A 14,506-nucleotide genomic window follows, 5' to 3' on the forward strand; every position below is an offset into this window, starting at 1 on the left:
AAAACGAGCTCTTTTACCCCCCCTCCCTGTGAGACAACTTTAATCTGACTGGTTGCCCCTCATAAAGAGAAAGTTTGAATAGCAGGTGGGTGGGGCTTCCCTGCTTCAGATGACCATATTAGGGATGTCTCTTTTAATGACATCATACAGATCCAAGTGTTGAAAAAAAAGTCTCACAAATTCAGCCTGTTAGAACCGTCTGAAACCTGAGCTTTGTTCTTATAAGATTAATGGTTGACTGACTTCATCGTTTGAAACTTTGGCCATGTTTAATTTAAACATTCACCATGGAAACAATGTATAAATACAACTGAAGGTAAGGATTAAGTGATCATGTATCAACCCTGCGCTCATTGAAGTTCTCATCTTTTTAACGTGCTATATCAGTCATTGAAAGCTGAGTCTTGGGCCAACTAAGATTTAAGAGTGGACATTAAGCTTAGTTTCGGGAGATTTTCATAGCACATAATCTAAACCATGTAGAAACATTGTAATGATCAACCTCATGTTGTGGATGGACTTCTTTTAGATGTTTTCTTTGCAGATGTTTGATACATTCATCTCTTTTAAGACCTGAGGGAACAATTTAACCCTCACATTTTCCCCATACTAAAGTGTTTAATTAGCCTAACCTTAGTACTAGCTATATCGTTATATGTCAGCCAGCCCATTTCACTAACCTCGTCAAGCCTCTATGGCATTTAATTTTTCTTCTTTGTTTGTGTACAAAATTATAGCAATTAAATGGCAAAACATAAGGAGTTATATTAGAGGAAACAAAAAGGGTTGTTTCTGCCACTGTAAAAAAAAAAAAAAAATCGGATCAAAATTTCAAGTTATTTCCTCAATTTTGAGCTATTGTCCCAGATGTTAGTGAGTAAACTGTTTGACCTCAAAAAACTTTTGAGATTTTTTATTTTTATTTTCTGGTAGTGCAAACAAGCTCTCTTGGTAATGTGATTTTTATCATTTAAAATAGCTACCAAACTGAGAGTTTGTGATTTGTCTGTGAGTTTTACTTTTATGATTGTTCACTACCATAAACTGTGAATATGTTCACAGCTGCTGACAATAAAGTAATTGCACACTTATATCAGTAGATATATGAGGAAAAGTGTTCCTTGATGGGTTAACAGTGATCAAAACAGGAAAGTTTACATTGTTATTAATTATTATTTTCAAAATCTAAACAAAGGTCATTTTTAAAAAAAATTTTTAATTAAATTTTACATTTCTCTTTAACTTTAATATGGCAAGTTTATTTATATATACTTTACTATAAGTTGGATTAAGGATAAAATTTAACAAAAACCTCTGTTTATGTTTTCTTAATAATCTGATGATAAATTGGAGAGAGTTCTTTATGGATTAACCAAAAGCTTAACCACAAAATATTAATTTGCGTCAATTAATTTTTTTAAGGTGTTAGGTCTGCAACACAAACATGGCTCAAAGTGTGTTTATTATTTGACTTAAAAAAATTATGATTCATTAGCAGGAATAGATTTTTATGCTTATGTTGACTTACAAGGTCAAAAAGGCTTTTACTTGTTTTTTTATTTGTTTTGTTTTGTTTTTTGTGGGCAAACATAGAAAAGCTGTAGGAAAGTTTAGTTTTCATGATCCACAGCTCATATTACAACATCTGTTCTGTCACGTGATAGAAAAAAAGACGCATTTTTTGCATTTTTACAGGTTGTTGACCACCTTTAAATCCTTCTTTAATCTTTATTTACTAATGAATTAATTTTAATTTGTCTTGTACAAAGCTCCATCTTCCCAGTCAGATGGAGAGACCCAGAAGAGAATTTCATTAGCTTTTAGCTTAGCATGATTACTGAGATAAGGTGGGAAATTCTATAACTGCTCGCTGATCGTGGTTTCTTTCATGCTCCTAGTTAAATTAATGAACAGCTAGAATCTAGAATTTACATGCTAATAAATGTACAGTTTTATAATTTACATGATTTCTTTCTTAATTAAAATATTTTCCAAGCACATACATAACAGACATATTCAAAAATGTAATTATTACAACCAACGAAAGTTTCTCTATATTTTTAATTATATATTTTAATTAAGACTCACTTTCACAGGCTCCTGTGATTGGAACCAGCAGCATTTCTTCTTTAAATGTTGTTTCTAACTTTCAAGCTCAACAAAAAAATTTGATCTGCTTCAGGACAGAAATAAAGAATATAATAAAGAATGAATAAAGACCTTTTCTTTAAAATAGGGAGCATTTTACGGGTAAAAAAAAAAAACACTGGCTGTTTATGATGCACAAGTTTCCTTAAAAAAAAATCTCTTTGCTTGAGGTCACTGTGATTTTATGTCCCCCTCTTTGTTTGTTGTTGTTATTGTTGTTGTTTTCCCACCATCACATCATCAGCGAGGGAAGTCTCTGCAAGCTCCAACTATCTTAGCAAAAAGGAAAACGTCATGCACACACAGTGTGTGTGTGTATGTGCGTGCGTGTGTGTGACAGAGAGAGAGAGTTACAGTGCAGTGTTTGTGTAGGAGGGTTAACAGTGTTTTGATTGTAATTAGGAAAGAAGAAAAAGCTGAAAAAGAGAGAGAGAAAGGGGGAAAATGAGACCGTTGTTTCTTTAAGAGGTTTGCTCCTTCATTGGCAGCTGCTCTCTCTCTCTCTCTCTCTCTCTCTCAGTGCAGATTCATTACTTCTTCTTCTTCTTCTTCTCCTCCTCGGGGCACAATGGGCATTTATCATCACCCCCGCGGTGCGTGTGTATGTGTTTATTCAAATCTCTGTACCAAGAGCGGAGCGGCCCCACTCCGGAGCTCTCTCTCGGTGACACGGACGCACGGGGGCTCATTGTTGGAGGAGCCCCAGAAAAAGCCCACCAAATCGGCCAGTAGGAGAGAATGAGGAGGATGAAGAGGAGGAGGAGAGCAGCAGCGACAGAAGGAGTCGGGAGTCAGCAGCTGCGGTGCTGTTGATGGTAGCGGCATGCTGTCCACTCGCACGCCGTCTCTCCATGCGACCATCCGGGGGAGCGTCCAGCTTCGCTGTCCGTCTCTTTGCTTCCATTTCCAGCATCTTTTTCTCTCTTTTTCTCTCCGTGCTGCTGGAGTAGCCTGCTGCTTCCAATTCGCTCTCCTGGAACTACACGCGGAGGAGCAGGTGCATCATGCAACCTGCGTGTCATTTGTCCTTTTTCTTTTCAGGGGAAAAAAGATGAAAAAGAGGTAGATGGTAGTTTCATCTTTTCTTTTCTTTTCTTCTAGCTTTTTTTTTTTCTTTTTCGGGGGGTAATGGGGGGGGGGGGGCGACAAGGGGAAAGGAAGGATGGGAGGATGGAGGAGAGATGCGTCTTAACAGGTGCAGATATGGCGGAGAGGAGGGTTGTTTTTTTTTTTTTTTGGGCACAAAACTGCTTTGATTCCCGGATTCCTCCTTTGGTCAGCAGATGAGTTCGTGTCTGGGTTTGGTGTTTGTGAATGGAGGGAGATTTCCTTTTTCCCGCTCCATCAGCTGCTGTTTTGGGAGATTTTATTTTGGAGAGTGGCTAATTAACGGCTGTAATTGGATAATGTGGCTTTATGTGGCGCTGCTGTTGACCTCACTTTGAGCTCAGATTGAATCGTGATGAAGGAGAGTCACTTGTAAACACCTGAACCCCCTCCTTTAAAGCCTCTCTCTCCCTCACGAGCGTCTCAGTTTGGCTCCTTTTCCTTTTTCTGGTTCATTTATTTGTCTTATTTTGAGCTCTAGCTGCTGATTGTCCAAACGCAATTCTTGTGAAATTTCAAATCCAACCCGAGAATTGTGCCTGGACATCTGTTGCTGGACGCTCCTGCACCTCCTGCTCCTCCTTCACCAGGATAAAGTCTGTTTTTTCCCTCCTCTGCATGTTCCTCGTTTGGTTTTTCTTTTAAAAGCATGATCACGTTTAACGCGTTTGTTTCCATTTTGATGTGTGCTGAGGGATTTCTATCAGAGGACCACTGTAGTTTTTTTTCCTGACATCTTAAACTTTCATTTCTCCTCATTTTTGATTCATTTTAGCGAATCAGAAAACATTTAAACACTCGCTTTCCCTCCCCTCCAGATTTCGTTTCATTACGGGCCTGCAGGAGTTGGAAGAGAAGGAGGAGGCCAAGCAAAATAAGTAAATAAATAAATAAAGACTGATAATTAAGTATTTTACAAGCTGAGACGTTTTTTCCAAGTTGTTGGAGTGAAACTAATATTTCTCCGGCAGGCCCAGCTCCACAGCTTCTCTCTTTATTCGCACTTTTCCTGCTGAAAACCTCGCTGGGAAGGTTTGTTGTCGCTCCACTGGTGAGGTTTTGTTACCGCCTTTTGTTGGCGTTTTGGGGATTATAATTTGCATAATTCTTCAGGAATGTATCATTTTAATTTTGTTTAACAAACCGTGACCTTTTCCAAACCCTTTATCCTTTTGATAAAGGACGCCATTACAAGCCAATAAAGAGGAATTCGTTTGTACTCATTCTACTGTTAATGAATAATAAAGAATTAATGATCATTGGAAGAATCCGATTTTTTTTTGTTCCATTTTTCTTCTTTTCTTCATGTTTTTGTGTTTATTTCCCTCCACATGCATCACTTTTTTTTTAATTATATTTAATTTATCAGAGCATAAGTTAAAGTTTATCATGTTAAAAAGTTGGAAAAGGAATGAATGAAATGAAATTTTCTTTTGATCCAAAAGGCCCACCATGTTCAGTTTCTTTGGGTGCTTGGTTTTGGAGTCCCAGTTTATTTTCTTTTTCATGAGAAGTTTGGATTTTGGCAAAGAAAAGAAAAGAAAAAAAGAAATAAACGGCCAAGTTTGGGAAAAATTTTGGTTCTTAAGTTCATTAGATGTAAGACAAACTAAATAAATCCATTAAAAAATACAATTGCAATTCATATCAATATTTTTTTTTAATAGAATTGTTCCCACAGTGAGATTTTTCTATCTGAAACAACCCACTGAAGATTTTTAATTGTATTTTTTCAGTTAAAATCGTGTGAAAACTGTGGCACCACAGGAATCTGAAAAGCTGTCAGCAGCAGGGTAAACCAAACGCTCAGTTTAACTTTGGCCTCCTTTGGGTTTGGGACAGGGGTCTGTTTGATTTTCACACCACAGCATCACCTCAGCTCGGATGCGTTGGGTGTCCTCAGACTAATTTGCTGCTGTAATCCGCTCTCAGCGTGTTGCCTGAGGAGCCGAGCTGCTCTGGGATGGAGCTCACAGGATTAAAAACTCAGGGAGAGGTGTGTGTGTGTGTGTGTGTGTGTGTGTGTGTGTGTGTGTGTGTGTGTGTGTGTGTGTGTGTGTGTGTGTGTGTGTGTGTGTGTGTGTGTGTGGTAAATGCACCACCACCCAAGTTGGGGAGACAAAAGAAAGAAAGAAAGAAAACCACAATGTTTGTCTGCTGAGTGTCACTGAATGCCCCATAATGAGTGGATCAGACAGGAGACCCTCTCATATCCAAACAACATCTTGAGATCAGGAATGCTTTAAATTTGAGTTTCAGGTAACAAAATTAGCCATAATTTGGATAAAACACTAGATTTTCCTTTAAAACCAAAGAGTGTTTTATTCAGGAAAAGTTCTTGTAGCTGGTATCAGTTTTGAATTGGCAAAATCTGGAATTATGAGGTTAAAAGTAAAAATCAGAAATCTCTGTTTTCTGATTTTGTTTCTTGATGTACAGACTCAGACTGGTTAATCAAAAAACGTCTGGTTCTTCCACTTTTCTGTAAAACTCTACATAAAACCAGTTCTCTTTTTGCAACCCCTCATCTGTGCTCGCTTTCATTTCTTTTAGATGCCCGAGGAGATAAAAATCATCAAGTAATTTACTAGAAAATTGCAAAATTTTAAAGCAAGAGCCCTAAAACAAAAAAACTAATAACTGTGTAACATTGGCAGGGATTTCTGGGCTTCTGACTAATTGGTTTAAATTTGCTGGATTATTACATTTGGTTTCATTTTCAGCTTTTTAAAAAATTATTCTGAGGAATAATTTTTGAAAATATAAAATTATAAATGATAACATTTCTAGTGGGAATGTTATATAGTCATTCAGCTTTGAAGAGCATTCAAGCATAGAACCAAACGCTCAGTTTATTTCCCATCATTTGAAGAAATTCTACAAAGTCGCAAAAACGTTTGCAGCTGAAGTGCTGATGTAGCTGAAGCTTCACTCGTTGTGGCATTGAGGGTAACTTCAGGCGCACTTGCAGCTGAGTGCAGCTCAACGAGGGATTGATCAGTATCGGCAGTAATATTGATGACAAAGATATCTTGAGGAAACAATTAGGAGAGCAGTGTAATGATTAGAGGGATCATTAGAGCCATTTAACCTCCATGGCATCTGCTGATGAGGTATGGACTGATCGCTGATGTGTTTCCACTAACTCTGGGGTCCTGAAAGCTCGATGGTGAAACTCGGGATTGTTTGGTGTAACTTGAAATCTTTGTGCTTGAAATCACAAACTATAGGGGAAAAAATGAGCATTTGGACATATAGGTTTGAAAAAGCTCCTTTGTGAGCTGCCGCTTCACTGTTTCAGGCAGACATCTTTGGCCTGCATCTCAGAACAAAAGGACGAGTTCATGTCCGTCTTCATGTCTTTGTCTCATCACACATATTCTCCGGATTAATTGAATATAAATATGATTTCAGGTGCTGACGCAGCTTTAAAACCTTTGAAAATGCTTTCTCTTCCGGTTTCGGCCTCCATGTTGGTCACCGCCGGACGGCATTCGTCTCGCTTGCGTTCTGCTCTGGGTCACTCACTTCCTCCTTCACATGCCACCTCCTTCTGTTCCCAAGAACACCATCACTTCCACAGTCACATGACCCAGGTTGTGTCATCGTCAGGACACACACGCGCACACACACATTTAACGCCGCAGAGTATAAAGCACGGAGGACGGAGATAGAGATGAAGGGAGGGGACCGGATGTGGGCGGAGGAGGAGGTAGAAGAAAAGGAGGGGGTGTGGGAGCATCACAGAGGTGACGTCACATCACGACCTCCTTCCCAGCATCCCTCCCTCCCTTATTCCCATCACACACACACACACACACACTCAGGCAGCAGAACCAGCATCTCACAGGCGCCTACAGGAACGCCACGGAAATGACCTCCTGTGACTCCACGGAGACGTGACGTCTTTTCAGTAGACGCGAGGAGGCCGTTCGTAGGTACATCTGTGTGGGTGAGCCCCTTCGTCTGCAGAGGCGGTTGTGGACAGGTACAATAAGCGGGTCGCCCCCGCTGAGTGCTGGTGAGGCTGAAAGGGGTTAATGCTTTTGGTTGGAGGTGTCAGAGGGACTGCAGATGTCCATATGATATGATCCCCTCCCCTTCTCATTCCCAGCAACGCACACCCACCCAAACGCCATCATCAGCGGCAGCAGTGAAAATATCACCGCCGCTGGCGCTTTGCAGGGAAAACTGACGGCCATGTTTTGGCCCTTAAAACAACGGATCTAAAAAAAGTGGCTACCTTTACGACTCACGCACACGAAACACTAAAGTGCGTGCTGCCTGTGTGAACTTACACCCTTTTCATCCTTACATCCTTTTCTTTGCGCCGCCATTTGCTCTACCATTTCATCGCCAGCCAGCAACGCCTGGGACGTCTTCACCCGTCTGCGACCGGGCTGCCATCACTACCATACCACCCCCCACCACCACCACCTTCTCTAACCCCACACTGCACCACTGTTCAATCCCAGTGCAGACACACAGCTGCAGTTCAGCAGGGGCGCTCTGACATCACCGCCTCCTTCCAGCCAATCATCTGCTTTGTTTATTTTAAGCAACATTTACTGCTTGGCCAGTGGAGGACATGCTTTTTTTATGTAGCAGCAATTTCACATGTCTTTGTGGTCGACTGTTCCTGTAACGAGGAGTAGAGGTGTTTTAATCAATATCGTAAAGAGGGTGGGAGGTTTTTTGGGGGTTTTTTTAAACAGTGAATAGAAAGAAAAGTCCTTCAACTATCAACGCAGCAATGCATCACTGCGATGACGCCTGTGCGGTTGCAATAAATGCAGCCATGCAGAGTTTGGCTAAAGTGCCACAAATAAAAAAAGACAGCTTTAAAAAAAAAGCCTTCATGGAGGAAAGGCCGGACTGACCTCAGGTCGCGGTGCTTTCTCAATAAATCAGTCAAGGAATTCCTTTCATTCATGTTCAGCACTTTGCGTTGGCTCTATTTTAGGCTGTCGTCTTGCTTTCAAAGCACTAATATTTAAAGACAATGTTATTAGAGCTCTTTAATTCCCTGATTTAATTACTCTGAATCATCACTAACTGATTGTGTCTGGTTAGCAGTTGGAAAGAGTCAAAGAATCTGGGTGAAGATTTATGGGTAAATTTGTTAACAGTAAAGATGCTGGTTGGAGTATAACTTCCAGAAGTTGTTTAATTGTTCAGTTGAAATGATTATTTTCCTTCTTTCCCTGATTTGGGATCTTACCCTATCCCAGCATCCTCCTGTCACACCAACTTCATTACAACCGCGAATCTTCTCTGTGGTCTTCCTGGCAGCTCCATCTTAAACATCTTTTAGCCGGTACATCCACTATCCCTCCTCTGCACCTGTCCACTCCATCTCAGCCTTGCCTCTCTAACTTTATAAAACTGCCCAACCTGAGCTGTTGCTGTGATGAACTCATTTCTAATCCTGTCCATCGTGGTCACTACCAATGAAAATCTTAGCATCTTAACCCACAAGAAAGTGGTCCGTTTTTCATAACAGCCTCCCTGCTGTCAATCACAGTCTTTAATCTGGCATCTGGCAACTGTACAGAACGACTGAGGCTCCTTTTAACAGAAGTGTTAAGGATTTTCTCAGGAGGTGTGAGTGTGTATACTGCTCTAATAATAATGTTTGACACAGAAAAATCAGAAGGCACACCTGGCCATGCCTCGCAGCATACCAATGTACCTCAGCACACCATTTGGGAACCATTAAACAACAGAGGTGTCAAAATCATTTTGGTCCATATACAAATCAAGTAAAATCGCTGCGATCCATTCTAAAAAACCTCCAAAACAATGCTTCCAGCTGTATGCTAGACACTCCTGGTTAGAGGATAAACTGACTGGGTTATAGTATTTTTGCACTGTTGAGAATTAGAAGGAAGCTCCAAGGATTTTGCACCTGTGATTTAGACTATTATTGAGCAATTTTGGAAGAAAAAGAAAAGTCATAGCACCCCGCTGTCTCGAAATATAATTGTCCTTTCCTACAAAGAAGTGATTAGTTCTAGATTACTCTGTTTAAACAGTGTTCACATGAATAAAAATGTAACAAGGCTGTAAAGTGTAGATTGTTTTCTAAATGAAATAACTTGAAGCAATCTTTCTTTTCTCCAAGTTACATGATTTTCCTTCTTTTCAGCGAATAGATTTATTTATACATTTTGAAGAAAAAAAATAAATCTGACACATCTTGGATTAAAGGTTTCAGAATTTGAGAAAAATATTTTTTAAAAAGCACATGTATGGTGGGGAAAAAAACAATAAAACAGTATTTAACTATTATTTTTAAGCAAACAATGTCTATAAAATGTTAAAGTATTTTAAACTATGTGTTAAACTATGTGAAACCCTTTGATTGGATTATGATATTTAGACTGGATACAATATGAGGTTTAAAAAGTAAATAAATAGTCAATTCAAATAATTTACTATTATTATTACCTAAGGGTCAGGAGGGTTTTGTGTGTGGGAAGGTTAAATTTAGAGGGAAAAAAATCTTTAAATGTGCAAAGACTATAAAAGATGGAAAACTTAATAAACACATATATTTCCTCTTCCACACATACACACCCATGAGGCTTTTGGTGCACTCATTCCTGCACGTAAACAATCTGCCTAAATGACATCTACTTTTAAAAGCAAACACTGCGATTGTGCTGCTGCTTGTTCGGTGGGATCAGCGAGCTGTGCAGAGCAGCTGCAGAGTCGCAGCTCCTCATCTCTTTCAGCGCTATTACCATAATATGTGGTGGGAAAGAAATCGCTCATCAATCAGAAGTGTTGGGAAAGTGACCACGCCAAAGACCCGGGGCTGGCTGTTTGAGCAGCAGGCTCACAGGGGTCAGCTGGGGTGCTCTGTGTGTGTGTGTGTGAGCGTGTGTGTTTTGTCATTAATCACTGCAGGTTTGAAGAGAGCGAGAGGCGTCACACCCTTTATCCTTCCCTGCTCTTCATCCTCTGCCTCCTCCCACACGGCCGGTGGCCTTCGCACCCCATCTGACCATCACATTGAGGCCAAGGTCAACCTGATCACCCCCCGCCCCCCCCCCCGACTAACAACTCATCTCCCATCAGCCCTCTCCAGGAATCAACCTTCACCCCCAGCCCACTCGGAGACGTCCTCGCCTCACATTCCCCCCACTGCGTCCCCTTTGTTAACCTGTTGTCCTGGAGACTCGATTGCCACTGAGACCACCCTCTACTGTGTATCCATGTGTGTGTGTGTGGCAGAGGTCAGGACAGAAGCTAAAATAACAGATAATCCCACAGAGCACCGATCAGGCTATGACACCATGGAGGCCACTCAGAGGCAACCTAAACAACAATAATTTCACAAAAGGAAAATTACACTTATCACATAAAATACGCGCACAACACAGAAACAAACAACTTAAAGCTTTTTTCCAAAACACCAATCTGGAAGCTTTCTGGCTTCTCTTTAGTCTCCTTCTATTAGCCAATCAGGTCTGAGCAGGTAGCGTGCCGGTTAATAGGGAATGCCAAAAAAAGGGAACGCCAAAATTCAACGTTGGAACCTCTGAAAAAGCCAATTGCAGACAAATTGGCTTTTTCATTGGGTTTTTTAAACTCACCTGCTGCTTTTAACAGTGACTGACACATGGAACAGGACGTCTTAGCTAAAAGCTCTGTGAGGCACCATTTCAAGGTTAATGCTCATCTTGGGATGTAAAATAAGGCAGCTCTATCACATGGTACAGGGGTATTACCTTGTCGCACATTATGTCCTTTGGGTGCCTTGATGCAGTGGCTGCAGTCAAACAGGCCACTGAGAAGTAACGGTCCAGTTTAAGCTATATCCACACGTACACGGTATTTCTGAAAATAGAGATTTTACTCTTTCATTTTTACAAAAAACCCCTTAAATCCATAAATCTATATCAAGCATGCTAAAGCAACAAGTAATGATATAACCCCAAAAGTATCAAAATGTTAGCTAATCAGAAGCCTAAAGGTAAACGTTATTAGGCGAACACAGATGAAGAAATGAGTCTTCTATTTAGAGAAACAATAAGGCTGAACTAGTGTCAGTGTCACTCTGGAGAAAACGTGGACTGGGAGACACGTCGGGAAAAATCCGTCGACATCTGTGCTCTGTTCTTACTCACTCCGATGCCTCAGTGTTTCTAAGTGTGGGGACAGTAGCTGTGGGCAGACAGTAAGATTAACAGCAACTGTCATTTACTATGCACTGAGAGATCAGAGTGATGGCAGCTACATAAATTGCTGGTTGGTCGACCAGCTGGTTGGAATACTTTGTTTAGTTTTTTTCCCCATGCTCATTAGATTTAGGCACTCAAAAACATGCTTTGATCTCAAACATTGTGTTATTTCCTTCTGAATTATTACTTAATCTAACTGTTTCATCCCAAAAACATAATCTTATTCCTAAACCTAACCTAAAGTTCTTTTTTGTCAGGTTGAAATCAAAGGTTGACCCAATGCAGACCAAAAACAAACAGGAAAAGCAACTAAATGAGAACAAATCCAAAATGCACAGGCTCAGACAAAGAGGAAGGAAGGACTATTTATACACCGAGGAGTAACCAGGGACTAGAAACAAACAAACAGATGAAAGTAATCAAGACAACAATCTATCAACCAATCTACCAAAGTAAAAAAGGTCACAACCTAAAACACCTGTTCCTAAACATGGAGACAAGAATACTCCCATCAAACACGAAAACACGATGAAGGGAACACAGAAGGACAAATGCATAAACACAGAAAGCGAGAAAGGACAAATGAAAAGGGAAACACTGAGGGAACTAAACACTGTAATAAAACTAAAGTTAACCATCCAAGAATACTAAAGAAGAAAAAAATCAGGAATAAAAAAAAAAAATCTCACTTAAAATCAAAACGTCAAACATAACAAATATGGTCAAACCTAAGCAGAAACCCAAACTTGAATATATTAAAAGAGTTATCTAGTGGCGTGAAAATTTAGGAGGTACTGACACAAGTATTTTAATATGGCGTGTCATGATCTGCCATCAAAGAGCACCTTCTGTGTAAAGGAACCATATCTGTTTAATAAAGTAGCATTTTACATCTGCCAAGGCTGGCAAAAATGTCACCAGATATATCAAGTATAATCAAAATGTTGGACTCGAAATAATAGTCTAGTCTGCTGTAAGCTTTGTTACAGGTTACTGAATGGTACATTCCATTCTCCTTTCGTGTCCCCACCATATTGTCTAGTGTGTGTATACACCCCACCAACCAGCCCTGTGTTTGCTGTCCATTGAGATGAACTGGAGAAGCTGGGTTGGATCACCGTTCCTATTGTAAAGAGGACTGCAGCACCTTGCAAGCTGTAAATAATTATATTAGAATGACAGCTGTGGTTGTAAATTGTTCTGCACAGGTTGCTGTTCTTGTCTAGTTTTTGGGTTTTTCTGGGGTTGGAGACACTTTGTTAAATGTTAAATTCTGAGACTTTGTTTCTAGCATCTCACCGTGACTTCAGAAAGACACAAGAATGTGACTTTTCCTGGAAGAGAAGAAGAAAAATTGCTAGTGAGTCTGATCCAGGCAGCAATTTGACAAATATTTAGTTGGCAAAAGCATATTAACTTGAAGAAGGAAAGCTTCTGCAGGCTTTTTCACTAAACCACAGCTGTCAGCACCACAACATCTGGTGGCAGGTTTTCTGATCCAGAAGCTGCAGTGCTTAAAAAATGTATTCGACCGTATTTCAGACATCTGTCAACTTGTTTAAAACTTATTTATTTGGCAAATAACAAACAAAAATCAAGTTAGTGGCAGCTTAAATTTGGCTAAGTCGGTAATTAATTAAATATAGCATTCCACCATTAAAATGAAAATATTCTGTTCAGGAATGCAAGTAAACAAAAGTAATTTAACAACAAAATAAGCTCTTTGCCATTTTTTACAGCTTCTTTGTAAAACAGCACATTTTAAAATTCATTGATAATGACAGCAATTGTATTTTAGCATTAAAATATTATTTTGATTATAGAGCTTGCACATAATGGTAAAGTGACGCTTACAGAAACATTATCTTGGTAACTACCAATGCTATTTATTTACGGTACCTATTAACCACTGTCTATGACTCTAGCACGTCAAAAGTGATTATATTGAGACCATTGTAGTGCTTAGCTGTCAGCTAATGCTACCAAGTTCGGTTCTTCATCAACAAATGTCATGAATGCAGCAAAGACACAGATACTTCCTAATTAGTGATGAGTAACATGCGTAACCTGTGTCGTTGTTGTATCATTCTGTTCTGTCTGGGGTTGCACTGTCTTGGTTTTGGTTTTTTTGTAACTTTTGCACACTTGCACTTTATGTAGCCCTGTGTTGATTGCCTATGTCACATGTAGCACCATGGTCTTGGAGGATCGTTGTCTTGTTTTGCTGTGTACTGTACCACTGCACATGGTTGGAATGACGACAAAGCAATTTGACTTGACTTGACTTGAAAAAAACAACAACTAAAATTACACTGACGGCAACGCAGACTTCTTGAATGGTTGTGAATACAATTAATCTCACAACAACCCAGATTATTGGTCACATAGTTGCAGTAAAATTCCTTTAAGAGACTTTAGCAGAATATGTAGCAGTCCATTTCAGTTACTCGATTGTGGCTTGGACAGTCTCGGTCGTTGTGTCCTTGGGCAAAACACTTCACCCATTGCCTACTGGTGGTGGTCAGAGGGCCCGGTGGCGCCAGTGTCCGGCAGCTTCACCTCTGTCAGTGCGCCCCAGGGTGGCTGTGGCTACAATGTAGCTGCCATCACCAGTGTGTGAATGAGTGGATGACTGGATGTGTAAAGTGCTTTGGGGTCCTTTGAGACTAGTAAAGCGCTATACAAGTACAGACCATTTACTCAGTTAGCTGAGAGTGTACTTTGCAGACATTTTGCAGCTGGAGCTACCTGTGTTTCAAACACACCTGTTAATCAAAATATCTACATCTCTTCTCCTGTAACCTGCTTTGTATACCAGCTATAATACTGGGGGATACTGGCTACAGTAAACATGTTTACTTCTCTGGTAAAGCTGGGTTTTTTAAAATGGGAGTCCGTGGGGTCGGACTTGCTTTGGCAGGCTTCTTTCTTTCTTGATTATTACATCATGTGTTTGAACTTTATGGTTTCGGTTAGATGTCAAACACTTGGTGTCTTCACCGAGTGCTGCTGCTGTCGAAATATAAATCATAAAAGCCTGACACTGCTGAAGCTGCAGTATT

Source organism: Rhamphochromis longiceps, linkage group LG12, assembly GCF_057381845.1.
Source record: "Rhamphochromis longiceps isolate RC_006_pf linkage group LG12, R_longiceps_female_GT1.1, whole genome shotgun sequence".
Taxonomy (NCBI): domain Eukaryota; kingdom Metazoa; phylum Chordata; class Actinopteri; order Cichliformes; family Cichlidae; genus Rhamphochromis; species Rhamphochromis longiceps.